Source organism: Podarcis erhardii (genome assembly GCF_964252035.2).
Source record: "Podarcis erhardii genome assembly, chromosome: 9".
In the NCBI taxonomy this organism is placed as follows: domain Eukaryota; kingdom Metazoa; phylum Chordata; class Lepidosauria; order Squamata; family Lacertidae; genus Podarcis; species Podarcis erhardii.
The window spans coordinates 24,850,295-24,871,160 of record NC_138512.1 but is presented as its reverse complement, the minus strand read 5'-3'; the positions used below and the strand labels follow the sequence as shown (position 1 = coordinate 24,871,160).

Sequence of the window (20,866 nt, the reverse complement as noted above, 5' to 3'; positions counted from 1 at the left end):
GATGGTTCACCCCCATCCCCCCGGACATCTCATAAGAGCACACAAGCAAACAAACAAACAAACCAATGTGAAAAAAAACCCTTTAAAAAGCTTTATTTTCTCTTTCTCAAAGCCCTCCTGCGCAGATGTGTCTGCTAACGAAGCTAAAATATTGCACATGATGGGGCACCGTTGTTCTGCTTGTGGCAGCCCAAGAAAATATATATATACAGCTGTGCTAGATAACAGTGATTTATAATGGTGTAGATGCTTATTCTCTCCCAATATGTGGATTAGCATCTGAATAAGAGCAGATCTCTCTCTCCCATAGTCTCTCTCCAGTGAGTCATTACCAGATTTTGCTCCCATGTCCTCAGCTGCACCAAAACATGACATTCATAAATTCACATTGGCCAATGTCTGTGATATGTATGCTTACTTGAATGTAAGTCCCACTGTATCCAGTAGGGCTTACTTCCAGGTAAGTGGATGCAGGACTGCAGTCTTAAATTCTTTCTTTGTATTACAAAGGGTTCAACATAAAAAAGGTATGGAAACTCTAGTAATTTAGTTCAAAGCTATAATATTTTGAGCATACTCTAAAACTGACACACAATAGAAGCTGATTCCATGAACTTCCTGCTCAATAGTCCACATAAAACATGGAAGGTGAATTTGTGGCCCTCTAAATATTCTTGGACTCCAACTCCCTGGTCAGCATGGCAAATGAAGAGTTGTTGGTCTCCCACAGGGTTCTCCAGTCCTGCCATAGACAAATGGATCGAGGTAGCTTAACAAATCAGTTCCTAAACTGAAGCAGGATAGATTACAAATCTAGAGCCTCTTCTCAAGTGCCCACACCTCCTGAAGCAAGGCAAGAAGTGACAGGGGAAAGAGCCTTTTCTGTGGTGGTACCCCACTTGTGGAACTTTCCAGACACCTGGTGCCATGTCTTTAATTCCTTCAGCATCAGGCAAAGACTTAATTGTTTAAAATATACTCAGCCTTTTTCAGTTCCATCTGCATTTACCAGTAAGTTGCTGCCATTTACTTCTTTGAGCCTCTGCTTTAGTGTTTTTCTGATATTTTATATTTTATTGTTTCATTGTTTTAAAATGGGAGGTGCTCCCAATCTGTGAGGGATGTAAGTACATAAGTAAAAGAACATATAGAATTGCTGGAAGATACCTGATGCAGTTTAATCTCTGAAGCGGAACAGTTTCTATATTGCTCTGAGATTGAAGGAAGAATGGGGGAGATAAAAAAAACACACACCTCCTGGCAAAGTATTTATAGTCTTGGGACTAATATAGTCCCGCCCTCTATATTTGACAAAGGTGGGGCTAGCATATTGGGACACAAAAAGCTGAATGGATTACTTGTGCGGATGTTGCAGATCTCTCTCTCACACCGCAACAGTGTGAGGTAGGGAACCTAAATATTTTACTTTGTGGGCAGAAGGTCACAGTCTCTGCGACTGCTAATCCATTTTGATTTTCCCATTATAAAACAAGACACATTGTAAACTGAGCAAAACTCCAAAATACTTCTACACGTCATTCAGACTCCTTTGGGTGACAGATCATTACCCAGATACTATGTGTTAAGTTGTGGGTGAACATATCAGACGACACAGCGATTCTTCAAACAGCTCTTGTTTATTCAGAGGCCAGAACAGAACTGAGCTGAAGGGCTCAGTCAGCCTGTTTATATAGAGCTCCAGTACAACGTTACTGTAGCAACTTTCTAAAACTATCCAATCACTGAACTTTTGATCCTTCATTTGCATAACTATCTACGGTATCCCCCTGCTGGCCCAGGGTGAGAACTTCAGTACATAACACTATGCCTATGCATTTAAAGCAGGAATAGGAAACCCTGGGCAGCATGGTTAATGGTTAGAGTTAATGTGGGTTGTAGTCCAGAAATGTCTGGTGGGCTACAGGTGCCCCATGAGACAAAATACAGCCACGACAACTCTGGTTTTTCTTCATTTGCCTCTTCACTGGCTTATCAATTAAGCGGAGAGCACAATATTTGTGTCACACATTACAGTGCAGAGAAGAGCAGACACTGGGCTGCAATTTTCAGTAGCTACCACATGTCTCGAGTACAGTCTAATTTTGCCCTCAGGGGCATGTAGGCCTCCCACCGTACATCTAATGAAAACTTTTTTGTTGTTGTTCCTTTGAAATTCCCCTGCTATTTCGCAAAAAACGCCAAATTTGACCTTAACATTTCCAGTCAATAAACCAATTTATTGAACCAGTTGAGGTCAGAAGGTCTGAGCATGAAACACAGAAAATAAGATAGTATATTGCGTCATTTAGACCAAGCAAATGAAATGTCAAAAAGATCAACTATTCAAACATTTGTTGAAATGACAACATGTTACTCCCTTCTCCGGCCCATATGTGCTTTCCTTAAGAACTAAGAATATCAACCAAACTACTGGATAAGTATTATTTCCCTTAAAAACACAATAAGGAGTGAAAACATATTATTCCATCACTTCTTCAGGCAAGCAAGCCCCATAAAACTTAAGGGCTTTTTTTTGTGTGGGGAAGGGGTTGCTAACATACTATCAACCCAGCAGGATAACATGCCTTACTGTAACTTATGAAAAATGCTTGCAGCTAAAACATAGCTTTGAATTCACTATGGACCTTCCTCGATAGTTTCCATATGCTTTAAATTAAATGCATTCCCAGGAAGTGATTTAACATTTTTGGCAAAAGAGCAATTAAATGGGATTTTCCTGCTCAGCCAGATGGGTCCAGTGCAGCTTCGCCTTATTCCAAACTCCTGATGAAACAAAAGAACTGTACTAATAACTTCCACATGATCAAATTATACACTTTTGTTTAAAAGAATCTTCTTCTAGATCTTTTCTATTTCACACATGTGACACTGAAACTCAAAACAAAATTACTAATTATGTCGTCACTATTTAAAACCGCTCATTCCTCTTTGTTCATATCTGTTGCAGTTAGTTAACACCACACAGTAACTATTAGGGTTGTCAACCATTTTTTAAATAATAATAAAAAAAGTTCATTAATCGTCTGACCATTTAACGAAATACAGTTGTACCTTGCACCCCATGCAAGTCTAATATTTTGGCTCCTGAATGCCACAAACCTGGAAGTGAGTGTTCTGGTTTTTGAACGTTCTTTGGAACCCAAACATCTGACACAGCTTCTGTGGCTTCCTATTAGCTGAAGGAGCTTCCTGCAGCCAATTGGAAGCCACGCCTTGGTTTCTGAATGCTTAGGAAGTCAAATGGACTTCTGGAACAGATTCTGTTCGACTTCTGAATTGACTATAGTCAATTTTGCTTTAAATACATTACTGAATACTTCCGACAGGTGCCATTTCCCTCCTCTGCCACTGCCACGACGAGGCCACTGTCGCTGCAAAGCTCGATGATTCCCAGTGAGGCTCCTGATACACTTCTTGAAGCCAGTGCCACACGGGAAGTGCACTTTTGGAAGTGCTGCCTGGCTTCCTGAAGCATGTTAATGGGAGCAGAGGGCCTCCAGGCTTCAACAGAGGTCTGGTGGAGGCCTTGCAGAGCTGGCGTTCCCTGGCAGAGACCTGGCAGAGGCAGCAGCAGAGGAAGTGGGATATCACAGATTGATCTAAGAAGCTGGGGTGGCTTCTGTCAATCAGCGATGTCCTGGGGAAATGGAGGTTATTGGATGTGAAGCCTATTAACTTTTTAAAACCACAAATGTTCTGGTTTGTTCTTGTCCCACTTTTGTTGTCCCTCCAGACAGCAATAATGTGGTAGCATTGCAGAAGAAATTGAAGCAGAATAAACCCATCACTAATGTGCTATTATTGTGTCAAGACCATGCTGCAGAACATACACTAGGCTTGCCATATGTCAGGAAAATTCCTGATATACCCTGGTTTCCAGGTGTAAAAATGGCGCCAGGGGGAATTTTGCTGAATCGGCAAAACGTTAGGGGAAAGCTGGATGTACGGCAATGGAAAAAGCAGCTGAAACAGCCCCAAAAGTTTGAAATCACTAATTTTGGGTCAGGTTTCCAAAAGAAGCTTAACAACTTTGCAGGTGTCAGGAACCCTAAACATACCTTCAATAGAACACCAGTCTGATGGCTCCATAGGCAACTCTATTGTGGAAATGCAGTTCAGATGGCCATCTTCAGTGCACACCTTGAATTATTGCATATGACATATAGAAACTGAGCAGGCCTAACCTTTCTGAGATGGCATCATCCCCATGCTGGATAAACCTGCATCTTATTTTATTTTTGCCTGCCATGCAGCTATTAAGAAGCTCTGCTTCCTCCAGAAAGTATTCATCACACAGCTGAGGCAGTCCTATCTATCGTTTCACCTGCTTCCCAGCCAAAGATGCCCCTGAAGCAAAGTACAGACAATAAAAATGATAAAAACAAGATCATAAAACAAGAACTAAAGGCATGATAAAGCAGAGCCAAGCTTAAAACCCAACTGGCTGAAACAGAATATTTAAGTCATAAAAGCCTTCCTAAAACAGAAGGCTTTTTCTTAGCCTCAGTGCTCAGGCCACCTGCGAGAGCACAAAACACCACAGAGTTTACCACCTGCAATGCCTCTAATGAGCTGTTAAGAAAGCCTTAACAGTGGTTCTTAGACATGAGAGTTTGTGCATACCCTCCAACACTTGTTCAATGAAAATAGGGATGTCCTGTTGTTGTTGTTGCTGTAGTAGTAGTAGTAGTATTTATACCCACCCATCTGAATCTGACTGGGTTTCTCCAGCAACTCTGGGCAGCTTCCAACATCAGATTTATGTTGATGTAATTGCCAAGACAAGGGACACAGGTGGCGCTGTGGATTAAACCACAGAGCCTAGGACTTGCCGATCAGAAGGTCGGCGGTTTGAATCCCCACGACGAGGTGAGCTCCTGTTGCTCGGTCCCTGCTCCTGCCAACCTAGCAGTTCAAAAGAATGTCAAAGTGCAAGTAGATAAATAGGTACCGCTCCGGTGGGAAGGTAAACGGCGTTTCCGTGCGCTGCTCTGGTTCGCCAGAAGCAGCTTAGTCATGCTGGCCACATGACCCAGAAGCTGTACGCTGGCTCCTTCGGCCAATAAAGCAAGATGAGCGCTGCAACCCCAGAGTCAGTCGTGACTGGACCTAATGGTCAGGGGTCCCTTTACCCTTTACCTTTTAATTGCCAAGACCTTCTTGGCAATTAAAGAATCCTGTGATTAATTGTTTGCCTCTCTTTTAGAGATCCCCCAACCCACCCATTTCCATGACGAGGCATTCCTTGAGATCTCCAGAGACCAGAGCATTTATGGTCAAAAGGTTAAAAACAACACTTTGAACTGGACCAAGAAACTTACTGGTACCCAGTACAATTACTTGAGAATTGGAGTTAGGTGTTAGCTATGTCAGCAACACAGCTGCAACATTTTGGACATGCAGTAGTTGCTGAACACATTCCAATAGGTTGCCCACACTGACTGCATTGCAGTAGTCTAGCATTTACCTGAGCGCTCCTTACAGCAACTTTGTCTGCATTGTCAAAGAACAGACAAGGTCAGCATATGGAAGTCAGAAAAGTCATTGCTGGCCAGAATCAAGCGACAAAGATGGACTGGGGAGGGGCCAGAGGCAGAGCCCCGTGGCAGATTATCTGTATTGCCTGCAGGTTCAATCCTTGCCATCTCCAGGTAAGGGTTGGGCAGTACCCAAGACTGAAACCCTGGTGAGCTTCTGGCAGTCAGTGTAGACAATACTGAGCTAGATGAACCAATGGTCTGACTCAGGCCCCATCTACTCTATACCTTTAAAGCAGTAAGGTAAAGGTAAAGGGACCCCTGACCATTAGGTCCAGTCATGGCCGACTCTGGGGTTGCAGCGCTCATCTCGCTTTATTGGCCGAGGGAGCTGGCGTACAGCTTCTGGGTCATGTGGCCAGCATGACTAAGCCACTTCTGGCGAACCAGAGCAGCGCACGGAAATACCGTTTACCTTCCCGCTGGAAGGTATTTCACTTTGACGTGCTTCCAAACTGCTAGGTTGGCAGGAGAAGACCGAGCAACGGGAGCTCACCCCGTCACGGGGATTCGAACCGCTGACCTAGGCTCTGTGGTTTAACCCACAGCGCCACCCGCGTCATACCCCTATTCATCTCACAAAGCTACAATTTAACAGCCAATCCCTCTCCCCAGGGAACTTGGAAAATTAAAGCTCTATGAGGGAAACAGGGAACTCCCAGCAAGTCACAGCACCCTTAACAAACTACACTTCCCAGGGTTCTTTGGGGGAAGCCATGGCTGTATTAAATGGTTTAATACTGCTTTAAATGTACAGATGCAAGCTCCATAGAAGACTAGGTTCTCTATAAGTCATATTGGAGTAACAAACCATATAGGAGGCACATTAGACTAGCCATCTAATAAAGGAGGAAACATGGAGCATATATTATCTATGAGTCACCCTCATCCCTGCCCCCTCAGCTGTTCTAATATTAAATATGAAGCAGATGCAGATCAATGGCATTGTGGATTATGAATATATTTTAATAACATGAAACAACCATTTCTGGTCTCAAGACAGATATTCATTCATGAGGCAATAGAAATAGCCCAAATCACCAGAGTCATGTCTGAACCATGTGTAAAGTACTCTTGAGGCTTTGCAATAAACTTTAAAGATTTCACGAGAACATCACATTTGTAGTTGCTGAAATAAGAAGGGAACATGAGATTTTAATTACCAGCCCTTAAGATACAAGTAGACTTTTTATTTTCTAGCAATTAAGTTTGCCAGATTTTGGGGTTTTATTAATGTGTTTGTGATTGTAAAAGGTTTTGCAAGATAAACATTAGCTAAACTAATGACTCTTAGCTTGAGAGGAGAAAAAGACCTGCTGTTGCATAAATGAACCCCAACAGAACCTTCGCTGATGGATGAAAAGCATTAGGTCTCTAGAGGACAGTCCCTTTCTAAGGAAAACATGTCAGATCTTAGTTTTGGTAGTCTGCTCTCTCTGGGAAGAAAGAAATACAAAAGGCTGGACTGCAAGTTAGACAAATTCCGTTTCTACAAATTTTATCTAGTGCTGCTGCCTGAACAACTAGCTGGCTGCTTTTCACATACAAGCAAATTCTGCCCAGCAATTCAAGCTGGCCTGGTGAGGTCAGAATTCTTGCTGGAGAGACTGAGATATACATATCTAGATATAGACACTGGAGCACTGTGGCTAGTGCAGCATCTGCCAAGGACTGGGGGTCACAAGCATTTTGTACACAGATATCTACCCTCTATTCCCTTTCAAAGACAATTCAAAGTGGGGCACCCAGACAAAAAAGAAAGAAAGAAAAAAGGGCAGAGTTATTGAAAGGAGAAAGGAAATTCCGACTAAACATACAGAAAAGGTTTCCGACAGTAAGAGCTGTTTGACAGTGGAACAATCTCCTTCGGGAGGTGGTGGGTTCTCTTTCCTTGGAGGTTTTAAGCAGAGGTTGGATGGCCATCTGCCATGGATACTTTAGCTGTGATTCCTGCATCGCAGAGGGTTGGACTAGATGACCCTTGGGGTCCCTTTCAACTCTACAATTCTATGATTCTTGCACCTTTAACTGCTGTTACACATAACTACTAAAGCTACAGGAGCCCCGTCCTCTTTTTCACCTGGCCACACTAATTCAAAGTGTTGCTTAAAACCCATAAATCCCTAATTGTCTTAGGTACCATGTCTTGGAGATCATGTCCTCCCTTCTGCCCCACTGTGATCTCCAGCATTTGCTGAGTACAGTGGTGCCTCGCAAGACGAAATTAATCCGTTCCGCGAGTCTCTTCGTCTAGAGGTTTCTTCGTCTTGCGAAGCAAGCCCATTGACGGCTTAGCGGATTAGCGCTATTAGCGGCTTTTAGTGGCTTATCGGCTTAGCGGATAAGCAGATAAGCAGCTTAGCGGCTTAGAAAAAGGGGGGGGGGAAGGAAAAAAAAACCCCCGCAGGAACTCGCAAGACATTTTCGTCTTGCAAAGCAAGCCCATAGGAAATTCGTTTTGCGAAGCACCTCCAAAACGGAAAACCCTTTTGTCTAGCGGGTTTTCTGTCTTGCGAGGCATTCGTCTTGCGGGGCACCACTGTATGTTTTCCCTTTAAGAAGAACTGTTTGTCTAAGTGGATAATGTCATCATCATGTTGTTGTTGTTGTTTAGTCATTTAGTCGTGTCCGACTCTTCGTGACCCCATGGACCAGAGCACGCCAGGCACTCCTGTCTTCCACTGCCTCCCGCAGTTTGGTCAAACTCATGTTAGTAGCTTCTAGAACACTGTCCAACCATCTCGTCCTCTGTTGTCCCCTTCTCCTTGTGCCCTCCTTCTTTCCCAACATCAGGGTCTTTTCCAGGGAGTCTTCTCTTCTCATGAGGGGTCAAAGTATTGGAGCCTCAGCTTCAGGATCTGTCCTTCCAGTGAGCACTCAGGGCTGATTTCCTTCAGAATGGATAGGTTTGATCTTCTTGCAGTCCATGGGACTCTCAAAAGTCTCCTCCAGCACCATAATTCAAAAGCATCAATTCTTCGGCTATCAGTCTTCTTTATGGCCCAGCTCTCACTTCCACACATTACTACTGGGAAAACCTTAGCTTTTACTACTACAGCCCTATTCAGGCCTCCTATAACTGGGGAAAGTAACATGGGGGTGTGGGGTGCAGGGACAGCCATGCTAGTTCTGCCCCCAGTTTCCATCACCCTTTGAGCTGGAGGAATGACTATCTGAAGGGACAAATCCTCCTCTACTTGGCGAGGCTTCGATATTATGCAGAACCCTAGAACAATCAACCCTAGAACATCAGGAACCTTGGATGAGTCCTCATTTGGATGAGCAATGATTGTTTATTTTTGTGGTGAAGGGGATGGTCCGATCACCAGCACCTGTTTTGTGTGTAACATCCCATTCAGACAAAACCAAACAATTTCCCAAGTTTTTAGCAATATTACTTCACCGCCGAGCCTTGTGTTCACGAAAAGCTGCTCTGAAAGTTTTGCACTCTGGATAGAATATGCAGGAGGTTGGCAACGAATCTGTCTAGTTAACAGTTATAACAGAATATGGAAATGTTTAGGGGAAAACGCTGCGTGGATCAGATGACTGTAGAAGTTAAGCTAAGAGAACTGATTTGGATTGTTCCTGTAAAGGAAAATGGTAGAAATAAGAAAAGAGCAAGACCACAAAAAGGGCTGCATGATTTTTGGAGTATACAGATGTGAGGATCAGGAAAGGGACCCCACCCAGTCCTGGTGGGGAATTGCTGCCTGGGTTTTGAATGGGAATAGCAGAATAATTCAGTGCTCTTGGTCACCCACTCAGCCAAAGCATACATTTGTGTAGGAAATACAAAAAGGTACATAAGAAGTAGTTGCCATTCAAACCCCAGATCTGCTAGTCTGGGAAGGTTTGATGCTGGTCATCTTGGTCCTTTCCAGTAGAGCCAAGGCTATGCTGGAGTCAATCGCTCATGTCTGCTGAGCTGGAGCTACACCAGCAGAGCTCAGGCTGGTAGAACTTAAGCAGGTGTAAGTTGCTTCCTATAGTTGGTTTTGCCATACCTTCCAACATTCCTGGGAGCGGGTGGCGCTGTGTTATAAACCACTGAGCCTCTTGGGCTTGCTGATCGGAAGGTTGCCGGTTTGAATCCCCATGATGGAGTGAGCTCCCGTTGCTCGGTCCCTGCTCCTGCCAACCTTGCACTTCGAAAACACAGCAGTGCAAGTAGATAAATAGGTACCGCTGTGGCAGGAAGGTAAACGGCATTTCCGTGCGCTCTGGTTTCCATCACAGTGTTCCATTGTGCCAGAAATGGTTTAGTCCTGCTGGTCACATGACCCAGAAAGCTGTCTGTGGAAAAACGCTGGCTCTCTCGGCCTGAAAAGCAAGATGAGCGCCGCAACCCCATAGTCGCCTTTGACTGGACTTAAACATCCAGGGGTCCTTCACCTTTTTTTTTTAACCAACATTCCTCAGATGAAATTTCTCACTCCCTGCAACTGACCCTTCTTGACCCCCCCCCCACTGCAGAGCATTTCCTACCAGAAGAAGAAATGTGAATGCCACCACCCCATCACCAATGGGACAAGCCCCCACCACCCTGAGAAAATCCCTTAATCCCAATTCTATTTTAATTTTTGGTAGATTTACAAACACACACACCAATAAATGAAAACTGAAAAGGGGCAAGATTGGAGGTGGAAACACAAAGCATTTTAAACAAAAATCTGGACTTCTTCTGCACTACTCCACCTCCCCTTTCTTCTTGCCCAGGCTGGGCCTCGATGACAGTAGCCTCTTCAGTGTGTTGTAGTGGTTAAGAGCGGTGGACTCGTAATCTGGGGAACCGGGTTTGCATCTCCGCTCCTCCACATGCAGCTGCTCGGTGACCTTGGGCTAGTCACACTTCTTTGAAGTCTCTAAGCCTCACTCACCTCACAGAGTGTTTGTTGTGGGGGAGGAAGGGAAAGGAGAATGTTAGCCGCTTTGAGACTCCTTCGGGTAGTGATAAAGCAGGATATCAAATCCAAACTCTTCTTCTTCCTCCTCATCCACTGTCCGCTAGCTGCTATGAGCTGCCCAAGGGAGGAAGCCAGCCGCAGCAGCCATGGAGAGGCAGCAGGATGCTTGCTTGCCCTGCTGCCATTTGGGACAAGTGCCAGCTCATCCTCCTCTCTGAGCTCGGCACTGGCAGCACTGGTGGGGGAAACAGGGACATTCCAGGATCAAATCAGAAGCCGGCATGGCTTTCATATTCCTGAGATGGTCCCTGGAAAATTGGGGCACTTGGAGGGAATGGGACACTCTGCACACCTCCAGCTATAGTGCCTTAACTAAGGTCCATCACCTGCTGGTTAGATTTAGACACTGCTTTCTGCATTATGCAGTATCCACACCACATCTCTACCTTAATACACATTATTTAAGATGAGGAATTCATTTGGATATAGCATATTTAAATCCCTGGCTTGAAATCCTTGTGGTTTGTCTCCCCATCCCAGAATCCAATTCCCGCCCCCCATCCCTAGTCAACAAAATAGAGCCAGTGTTTGCATCAGAGTCCTATTACAGTGGGGCCCCATGAGAGCATTTTGGGCCTGTTTCCAGGCTGACAGCCAGCCAGTGCTCATGCAGAGGTGGTACCTGAAACAGTTGTGATTTCCTTTTGCACCTAAGTTTCTCAGACATGTGATACTGGCATGTAGTAAAGTGGAAACATCCACAGCAAACAAAGGGACAGAGTTTCATATATCCCTAGTTGGTCCACAAAGCAAACAATAAAAGCGATCTGCAATACAACAACCTTTAGGATGCAAAACACAATGCTTGATAAAGAAAGAAAGCTCTCCTGTGTGTTTTTCTCTCCAGTCGCACAACATTCACATGTGCACACAAATATCTCCAGAGGATTTGAAAGGCACATTTTTAGTACTGTGTTTGGAAATATCCTATGTCCCCTCAGTGGGACATTTCTCAAGCAAGTATGTGGAGTATTGCAGTATTAAGTTACATCTCATAAATCCTCTTGACTTCACTGGGGCTACAAAGCATGCAGGTGGACTGAGGGCTTTATTCTAGACCTTCCCATAATTGTGCTGGCTGGTGGAACCAGTGCTGAGCTTTGCTTTGTTTTAATTTTCCCACTGAGACTATGAGAAAAGAACACAAAACAGTGTGATTGCTAGTTAGCAGGCATCAAACCACCAGACGTGCAGTAGAAACAATAAGAAAATAATTTAACAGCTTTCACAGCTTCTGTGGGAACTTGGGATAGGCACATAAAGAAACCAAAGGCAATTATGAAAGAATTTCTCTTGTGCTTTGTAAAATAAGTCCCATATTCCATGTGGGTTTGTGCGATATGATTTATTAAGAGCAAAGGGGGCCACCTGTCATTCTGCAAGGCAATCCTATGGAATTTCATGGGTCTAACTGGCTGATAATATTATTAGACCACAAGACAGCAGGGAATGCAAATGTGTGACAGTTTTTACCCTCACTAAAAAGAGGTTTTATTTTATTTCTCTGCCTTTTTTTTTGTTGGCAGAGAATCACAACACAACGCAGGGTTTGGGAGAAGAGTGACATAATTCATTTGCATGCCTTGGTGTTAAAAAAGCCCAGTCACACTGAAAATTATGGGGAGGCAGTATTTGGCTGAAGCCTGTTACATTTATCAGACTTCTGCTGTGGCTTCATAAATGAGAACAATTTAGGGTGCAATCAGACAGTGGTTTAGTTCATCCTTCTCCCCTTTTCCTTTCTTCCAGCTGCTTTCAGACAATGCTGTGGGGCTTCTCAGAATTTATTTTAATCAGAATGGAGGCTGTGGAGGAATCTAGATAGTCCATAATGCCAGCAGACCACATCCATGGCAAACATCACAAATCAGGTAGTAAGCAGAGTGTGGAACCACTGACAGTCCCCCGTCCCCCCGCCTTTTTCTGTGAAATAAGCACTGAATTAGTGTTAATGGCCAAGAGGGGGAAGAGAAAACAGTAATCAGATACATCATAATCACGCCATCATAATCATGGTGCAATTGCCTTGAAAAGTGGTTTTGCAGGACATTGCAATGGAAAAATCACACTGATGCAAGTTCATTGCTGAAACCTGCTAACAAGTAAAGATGACAAACTTTAACAAAAAAGCTTGCGTCTGAATATACCAATAAACTGGTTGCATTTGGATAGGCAGATGGGCTTGGTGTGAACAGAAGCTCAGTGGGGCTCATCTGCTGAATTTGTTTGGCCTTGGGGATGCCAAGATAAGCCAGCCTAGTTTCTGGGTCCTATCAGTAGCACAATCACAATAGAATTTAAGCTGTTGCTACGCAAACAAGAACGGGCTCGGTTTTCATTGGTTCCTAGCTGTTCTTCAGGTTGTTTAGGGACTGGATTGCAATCAGCAAGTCTTTTGGGGGATGAGGATGGGGGAGAAAATGCAAAAGCCACATTTCCAAAAGCAATATGCACGTCATTCTCCAGCTACCCATCAAGATGTGAATCTCTTTGAATTTTGTAGTTCTCTAACCCAAAAATGTATGCAAAAATCCATACACTAGGGGGAGGTGTGCATAAAAATGCACCTATTGGTGTAAATAACAAACAGAATACATTATATCAGGCAGAATTGCGTTCAGAAATGTGTATATTAGGGAAAATGTGTACTAAAAGGCTGATACAGAAATGTCATGGACAAAACTAGACAAGTGAGAAACTGAGAGTAACCAAAATTGATATATCTGTCCACCCCTATTTGGGGAGAAGCAAACTCCCAAGAAACTGGGACCACCAATGGAGACATAGCTCCCATACCAACATCATCATTATGACACACACACACACTTGCTGCTGTTCAAATTGTTTTACAGATCATATTAGCTGAGGACAGATGAGAAAGATGAGTAGCTTCCTACAAGTAAAAAAGGTAAAAGGTAAAGGACTCCTGGATGGTTAAGTTCAGTCAAAGGCGACTATGGGGTGTGGCGCTAATCTCACTTTTCAGGCCAAGGGAGCCAGCGTTTGTCCACAGACGGCTTTCCAGGTCATGTGGCCAGCAGGACTAAACTGCTTCTGGCACAATGGGATGCTGTGACGAGTGCCAGAGCACATGTTTACCTTCCTGCCACAGTGGTACCTATTTATCTACTTGCACTGATGTGCTTTTGAACTGTTAGGTTGGCAGGAACTGGGCAGAGCAAAGGGAGTTCACCACCATCGCATGGATTCGAACCACCAGCCTTCTGATCAGCAAGCTCAAGAGGCTCAGTGGTTTAGACCACAGCACCACCCACGTCCCTAGCTTCCTACAATGCATAGCTAAAATAATTGATACATTGTTGTCTGCCCTCATGAATTATTGGATGGTAGTCATATGAATATGGAATTATGAAAACCACATTCACCAACAATATTGATGAAACTAGGATAACTTTGTACAATCTGATCAGAGTCGCATTGTGCAGGAGATGGTCTGGAGAAATTAAAGTTCAACCAAGCTAAACCCAAAGCAATTGTTCTACAATCTCAGGGACATTCCTACTTGGTCCCTGTAGCTATGTTGCCTTTGGTACTAATCCTGTGATTTAACAAAGATTGTGAAATCCCAAGTAACATTTCAACTGTTTTCAATGACCTCTGAGTCTTCCTCCACACTGAATATCCTGCATCTTCACAATTTCACACCCCAGTGTATGCCTAAAGGATAGGAAAGAAAAGCAACCTTAACAACCACTCAGATAAGAATTTGTTATCTGAAGGCCAATTCAGACACTAGGAAAGAAAAATCAACACCCAGAACCATTCTCTAGGGCAACCTTCTCCAACCAGGTGCCCTCCAAATGTTTTGGACTCCAATAATATCTGACCATTGGCCATGCTTTCTGGCTGATAGGGGTTGTAGTCCAAAGCCTATGGAGGGAATTCAGTTAAGAGAAGCAATGCAAAGGCCAATTGTCTGACATGGTAAAGTCCAGCTCAGCTTTCAGAAGTGTGTGTGTCAAGTACATCCAAATAATGCTTCAAATTAAAAGCTTGCCTACCAGAGAGGAGGTTTCTGTTCTAGTTCTCTCCTAGATAGATTAAAATGTTAGGGGGCGCGCACACACACCTGAAATCTGAGGTGGTACAACCATGTGTTAGAGCAATATCACATCATAGAATAAAGGTTGTACTCAAATTTATCATTTGCTTTCCATTTCCTCTGATTCCAACAGAAATTGCCACACATATTGCAGCCATTTTCTTGAAGAAACCACCACAATCCCACTGCTAACAACATAAGATCAGAAAGGTAGGCATGAGTGGATGGATGAGTCTACAGCTCACCATGATCAAATGTTGTACAAAGTAGAAAGGTTTGTTTCTTACATGGAACAACCAGAATGGTCTCTCTTCCAGACAATTCCTCTCAGATATTCTCTAACTTGCCCAGGTAAACATGGGCCACTGGCTCAGCCCATAATGAGGAATGCTGCTTTGGTACTATCTAAAGCAGGGGTGGGAAATTTCTGCACCCACAGGTGATGTTGGACTTCCTCAACTCCAGCCAGCATGGCCAGTGGTCAAAGATGGTGGAAGGTGGAGTCCAGAAACCTCTGGAGAGCTCTATATGCAGAAGCAAGAGGGAAAACTCTTTTTCCAAGGGTTGAGAAACATGTCTCAGGTAATCTAGTCCTGTCTTTCCTACTTCGGCCTGGTTGGTCATGAATCCTGGAAGGCTCAACATCTCTCCTCCTAGAGAAGAGACATTGATCTAGGATGCTCCAATGTACATGCTTCTTCATGCACAAAACAGCTGTCCATGCCTTCTCAACCTGTTCAGTTGGATCCACTGCTTCCTTATGGATGCCAGAACAGGCATCATCATCATCATCATCATCATCATCATCATCATCATTATGTAGAACAGCATGCATATGGGTGGGTGAGTGAGAGATAGGGTGGGGCAGGGGTTAATACAAAGTGGTAATAGCCGAGAATAATGTGGTTGTGGGAGTCGCCCCAGAGGAGAACTGTTATGCTTGCATCTGTCTGTCGGAGCGAAAATGTGCTGTCTCAAGCGAGGCCTATAGGGAAGAAGAGCTATACATTTCATGAATATTTGAAAGGTGTCCAGGGACATTTTCCAGCACAACTGCAGAGCAGAACCCAGACAAGGCTATTCAGGGAGGCATAAGGAAGGACTGGAAGACGTTAAGCTACCTAGACTAAATAGGGAGCAAAAGTTCAGGTGCTTTCTTAAGGAGCTGACAGCCCTGCTGTCTTGAACGGAAGCAACAATCATCTCAGCTTGACACGGCTGCAGAGCATCCCAGAACCTTCAGTGACACAGCAAAGTCTTGCCGGCTCTGCTGTTTAACATTTCCAATCAATCTGAATCAATATCCTCTGTAATAGCAGAAGAAAAAGGGGGGAGGGGTCAGAATACTTACACACCTATGCAAAGCGTCTCCATATTCAGGACATAACTGTAGGCAATCAGACACCTAAAACTTAGTTTTTATTCTCTGGCACACAGAAACAATGGCAGTGATATCAGTACACAGTATTATATAGTGGTACCTCGGTTTATGAACTTAATCCATTCCGGAAGTCTGTTCTTAAACCAAAGCCATTCTTAAACTGAGGCACGCTTTCCCTAATGAGGCCTCCCACCGCTGGTGCCCTTCCACCGTTCAGCTTCCGTTCGTAGACTGAGGTAAAGTTCGCTAACCGGAACCCTACTTCTGGTTTTGCAGAGTTCCTATACCAAATAGTTCGTTAACTGGGCTGTTTGTAGACTGAGGCACCACTGTGGAGACCTATCCGTATGTATATGCTAAGGCCTATTGTACTGAGGAATAATGACCCTGGAGCCAATGGAATGTTCCAGATTCTGTCAAATTTGAACTGTGGAATCTGATGAGATTCTGAACGAGGCAGGGGAAAGGAAGCTGGAAAAGTCACTAGACATCCAGAAAAAAATTGTCCTTGTCCACCATATCTTTTCTGGAATGACCCTACCTATTTCTCTCTCTCTCTCTTTCTCTCTCTCTCTCTCTCTCTCTCTCTTATAAAAATGGCTTGTTTCCTAAAACACCTATCCTTTTCAGTAGGTTTTCCCCACACACGCTGAAACAACACGTCACTTTTTCAGTTGCTAAGCTTCATCATAACGAACCTCACTCATAGCTGGCACTGAACGGCTAGCTTGCCTTGCGAAGAAAGAATGTGGCCTGGCTGTGTGTGGCAAAGATGCACAGCGCGCCAACTCTGATTCACTTGCACAGCCTAGGAACAGACTGAAAAGACATTTAGAAGCATTGGCAAATTAACTCTTCCCAGTTCTCTTTTTGACTACGAGGAAGGGATGTAGCTTAGAGGCAGACCATCTGCTTTGCATGCAGAAAGTCCCAGGTTCAGTTCATGCCATCTCCAGAGGAATGGGAGAGAAACCTGGAACTCAAAACCCTGGAGAGCCACTGCCAGTGTCGTCAGGATGGAACTGGATGGACCAATGATCTGAGTCAGTATAAGGCAGCTTCCAATGTTCCTACAATTTGAATGAAAGCTCCACCTTTTGATGATATGTACTAGTGTTACTAGGGATGCGGGTGGCTCTGTGGGTTAAACCACAGAGCCTAGGACTTGCCAATCAGAAGTTCAGCGTTCGAATCCCCACAACAGGGTGAGCTCCCGTTGCTCAGTCCCAGCTCTTGCCAACCTAGCAGTTCAAAAGCACGTCAAAGTGCAAGTAGATAAATAGGTACCGCTCCGGCGGGAAGGTAAATGGCATTTCTGGTTCGCTGCTCTGGTTCGCCAGAAGCGGCTTAGTCATGCTGGCCACATGACCCAGAAGCTGTATGCCGGCTCCCTCAGCCAGTAAAGTGAGATGAGCGCCGCAACCCCAGAGTTGGCCACGACTGGACCTAATGGTCAGGGGTCCCTTTACCTTTACCTTTACCTTTACCTTTTACTAGTGTTATTAGAGTATTAGGTTCTAGACTCGCAGACCTCAGCCAGTTTGCCTGACTCTGGCCACCCAGTTTGTTGTTTTTTTATTTGCCCAACTGTGAGTTTTATGTCAAGGATATTTTATTCACTGATGTGTATCGGTGCATTGTATATTTATTTTTTTAATACACACGTCTTCAGTAAGGACAACCTTTACACCAGTGGCTACATAGAAAAATGTACAATGGCTGCCAGAAATATATGTGAGAACACTCTTTTGCAAGTTTCTTCACGTTCGGTGGTTAAGTAACACCATAATTCGCAGAAGAACAAGTTTGCAAAGATCCAAAAATTATTGTAACCTCTAAAACGATGAGAAACCAGCTCCCCTATCCATGTGCTTCTCATACACGCCTAGATTGTTTGCACATGTGAGGTTCTCAATTATTCGGTGCAAGAGAAGCCATGTGGCAACCACCTCCTAATTTGAAATGAATGGAAACCCAGTCTGGGAGTTGGGCGTTTTGTGAATGCATTGACATTTCAGCATCTGGAATCAAACCCTGGAATAAGAAATGGAACCGAGCAGTGGAATCAGAAATGTACAGTACCACCAGCATGTGTCGCAATATTATAACTGCTCACTTCTGAATTTCCAGGCATGCTTATTTCCCCATACTCTGCATATTACTGTGTAGCTTTCTAAGGACACAGATTTTGGAACATGGGAAGCTGCTTTATTTTGAATCAGTCCAATTTGTCCATCTAGCTCAGTATTGTCTACAGTCTGCACTGATTCTTCTTTCTGAAGATGCCTGGACGTTCTGCATGCATACCTTCCCCATACATACCTTATGGAGAATAACTTTAGGAATTAAAAATAACAAATTCACACACTGTGTACAGATGCAACTTTCTTCACTCTCAATAGAAATCCATCAAAAACCCCATGCATGCATATGTAATTTTAATGTTCACTTTTTCTTTTGAGAGATGGATATATTTACAACATTGATAGGATTTTCCAGTGTTGACGCTCACAGCAGATCTGAACCTGGCAATGTTCTTAGAATGACAGAATTTTCCATTTCCTCATCTAAAATACTTTGCAGTCCATATCAATAGAAGTTTTGTTGTCAAACTTTGGCAGGTAAATGGAAGAATTTATTAAGCTAATGAAGCCAATTTCCAGAGCTCATTAGTATGCATCGCTCTGTGATTCATGTGAGCGGGGGGAACTTTCCTCGGCTATTGTATTCAGCATGGCTGAACAGGATTAAAAAGTGGATTATTCTGTAGTTAACATGTAAGTGGCTTTGTGTTGTCATTCATGGAGGTCTATGGGAATGATCAAACATCTTGGAATAATGTTTCGAGATGAATTTGGCTGATCTGACATTTGAAGATTGCCCAAAAAACTCTTGGCTGATGTGTCCAGTGTCACTCGGATAATTCTGGATTTCTTCTCATTGCCTTATGTTAATCAGACCAGATTTCAGTCTTGCTAAATTGCGGCATAGTGACTGCAATTTTTTCTTCATTATCTTAGGAAGGGAAACCTCAACATCAATGAAAATTTGGAATAACTCATTCTGAAAGTCTGTAAGATCGTGTTCTCCAAACCATGGCAGTGCTTTTGTAAACTTCCCCCTAAACTCAATTATGTTCTCTGCTGTGGGTAACAGTCTGCCGGGAGGTAAATGTATCAGGAAATTGTTAGATATGCCACCAAATTCCACTGAAGGCAGAGCCTAGCGGCATATTTGTGGCTCTGCCTGTACTGGACTCAAACCAGAGCAGAAGCTGGATTTACTTGAACCTGGTGGGTTCGGCTGCAAATCTGGATGTCTTCTCAAATTTCCTAGGCTGCGCCTCACATGCAGTGAAGTATCTGATGCTGGGATGGACAGTGATGCCAAGTGCAACATCAGGGCATGAAGTGGGGCCAGAGAGCCATCAGCAGAGAAGCTGGATCTGTGGGGCAGCTGCAGGGTTTGGCTCCCCTCTGACATCTCCATCAGAGCCTGCATCCAAACTGGAGACCTCATCACCTTGCCCAGTGCTGGACCACCTGCCTGCTTCTGCCTCTTTGCTACCCCTCAAGCTTCCAGCTTCTAGTACCTCCCAACCTGTCCACTTCTCTGAGGTGTGGCCAGTATCCAAACACCAGTGGCCATATGAACTGAATCTCTGGATTAAAGTTTGCTGCTGGAACTGGCAATAATAATACTTTTTCTTAGTTCTGGCCAATGAAGAGCAACATATCTCTTAAACTTTATATACCGTATTTTTTGCACCATAACACTCACTTTTTTCCTCCTAGAAAGTAAGGGGAAATGTCTGTGCGTGTTATGGAGCGAATGCCTGCGGATGGCAGGGGGGGGGGGATCTGCTGCAGTCATGAGCAGAGGATCCATGGTTCCCCTTCCTTCTCTCCTCCGTGGTTACAAAGCATGGATCCACATGGATCCTCAGGATTTTTGCATTGGGCTACTCCAAACTCACTGTCAGATCACATGTCTGTGGCCATAGCATGAACCACAAAAATCATATATCCACTATTTCGTTTAGAATATTTTTTTTCTTGTTTTCCTCCTCTAAAAACTACATGTGTGTTATGGTCTGGTGCGTGTTATAGAGCAAAAAATACGGTATATATATAGAAAGAGAGAGAGAGAGAAGGAACCTCTCTCTTACTGAACAGATTCAGCATTCACACTGACACTAAGTGGGTCTCAGGTCAGAGCCTGGATGGGAGACAGTCAGGGAATCCCATGTACACTACAAGATCCATGATGGAAAGAAAGATGGAACACAAATAAAATAAATAAATCTTTACTGCTGATATAACTTGCTATGATTTCCCTCCCCTTTTAGCCATCCGACTTATTCCTTCATGTCAATTTCATCACACTACTGCCCTTCCTCATTTAAGATTAATCATTCTCTTTAAACTGTTGGAAAGCTTGGGCGGGCTTTCTTTCCTGTTTTATTATATTCTCTGACACCTGAAACGTAGTAAAGATATTGAATTCTAAAATAATCTGACAGATCTGATTTCTGACTAATAACACCCGCAGATACTAGAGATTGGAAGCTGGGAATGCATTAGGAGTCAAGAAAGCGAAAGCTATTAGAGGACCCAAGGCCCGTGCAGTATTTTTGGTCAAGCACACTCAGGCGTTTCTTTCATAAGTTCTCGGAATGTATGGAGGGAGGGTTTGCATGTGCTAGCACACCCCACCTGGTCTGCATCCCTGCTGGCTCCATGACTGACCTTCAGGCTTTGAGTCATAAGACCTGAAGAGGAAATCTTTGACCGCACACTCAGAAGCTTCCATGTGAATGAGAGCCTACTGATACAGGGTTCCTGCTTATGTGCAGGGCTCTAAGTGCATTCAGCTGATTATTCAAAGATTCCCCCTT

General features: G+C 43.9%; 1 protein-coding gene across 5 annotated transcripts in view; it reads right to left on the bottom strand.

Annotated features, from left to right (window-relative positions):
* DLC1 (DLC1 Rho GTPase activating protein) overlaps positions 1–20,866 on the bottom strand; it is a 254,199-nt gene that overhangs the window by 153,265 nt on the left and 80,068 nt on the right. The gene's annotated exons all lie outside the window — the stretch shown is intronic.